The sequence below is a fragment of the Lactuca virosa genome, chromosome 5 (assembly GCF_052849685.1).
Source record: "Lactuca virosa cultivar CGN04683 chromosome 5, Lactuca_virosa_CGN04683_v6, whole genome shotgun sequence".
NCBI lineage: Eukaryota > Viridiplantae > Streptophyta > Magnoliopsida > Asterales > Asteraceae > Lactuca > Lactuca virosa.
The window spans coordinates 167,084,680-167,086,127 of record NC_136430.1 but is presented as its reverse complement, the minus strand read 5'-3'; the positions used below and the strand labels follow the sequence as shown (position 1 = coordinate 167,086,127).

At 44.4% G+C, this 1,448-nt stretch overlaps 1 long non-coding RNA gene across 1 annotated transcript; it reads left to right on the top strand.

The window, feature by feature from the left end:
* The first annotated feature begins 605 nt into the window (after positions 1 to 605).
* LOC145113396 (uncharacterized) lies at positions 606 to 946 on the top strand. The gene is made up of 2 exons (XR_013710770.1): positions 606 to 757; positions 844 to 946. It is a non-coding gene; the product is annotated as an uncharacterized LOC145113396 (long non-coding RNA).
* Positions 947 to 1,448: the final 502 nt, after the last annotated feature.

Sequence of the window (1,448 nt, the reverse complement as noted above, 5' to 3'; positions counted from 1 at the left end):
TTTAAAATGTTTAAATCATTTGGGACCTGCTTTGAAAAGATTTATGTCAAGGCTGATTTCCTGATTTAAAGTTATAATTGAAGGGGCTGTTTCTGTTAATTTGATACCAGGTTTGGGGTACAAGGGATTTGACGCCTCATCTTCTTCATTCGTTCGTCAAATCGAGTATAGGAACAGAGGGAGCGACGAACAAACGGAACCACGAGAAGGGTCCAATCTCCGGCGATGGCTGGTAGGTTTTGAGGAGGAATCGATCTCCGGCGAGCCTCATTTGGATTGCTTTAATCTCCGTCGGCAGTGAGCCAAGAAAACGGCAGCAAGGTCGACGGGAGAAGTTGTGGTCGACAACAATGGTGGCGAGAGGCGGCTCCGGCTGTTACTCGTCGCCTTTTCTCTTCTGATTTTGGCAAGTAACACAAAGGGAAGATGGATGTGCGGATCGGAACTGGGACAACATTTGGTGGGGGTTTGTTTTGAGTTGTTTGATCGACAGGAAGAACGAGGGAGGAAGGGTGTGGGTTTCTCCGGCGATGAATCGTAGCAGCGATCAGTCTCCGGCGAGTCCTCGTGTTTCTTCTTTCTCGTCGCCGACCGCAGAACTCAACGGAAAAACAGCAGCAACCGTCGATGGTGGAGTGGTGTTTGGTGATTAGCTGGCTTCCGATCGGAAATCATTAACTGGGGTGTTTAGGTGGTGCTAGACGACGGTGGAAGACAGAGAAGGAGGAGGAGGGCGCCATGGCCGGCAGCTTCACAGGTTCCTTTTTTTTTTTTTTTTACTATTATTCAATGGAGCTTGATCAACAGGTTTAGATGGGTGATTGGGTTTTGATTATTTGACAGGGAAAGAAAGAGAATTCAATGGGTGTTTGGGATTGTGCTTCTTCCACAGGAGGGGAGAAGAGACTCCGATGGCCATTAAGATTTCTCCTTCGACTTGATTTGGTATGAACCCTTTTTCCTTTCCTGGTTTGTTTTGACAGCATTCAATTCAGTAACAAGAGGGTTGTTTGGGTTTATTGTTGATCCGACAAGAGAGGAGAGAAGAGACGAGGTACTGCTGCCCTCTTTGATTGTTGGAGATCCCCCCTCCTGTGGGGTTTTTCTGTGATTGAAACTGAAGAAGAGGGGAAGAGAAATAGCAAAATCAAACACTGATATCGTGGGGTGTTTTGTTGTTTCAAATGACAGGAAAAAAAAACAGGAAGAAAACGGGGATGTTCTTCATAGCCAACTATCCCAACAGCAAGGAAAAAAGAAAGCAATTGTTGTGAGGTGAGAAATTTGGTTCATCTGTGAGCCCAGGAAAAGGAAAGTGGAAGAAGAGCCAGAATCTTGGAAGAAAACAAGCTGTCAATTGGCTGTCACTTGGCTTGTTTATTCATTTATTCATCTATTTGTATTTGTATTTGTATTTATCTATTTATTTATTTGAATTTGATATATTG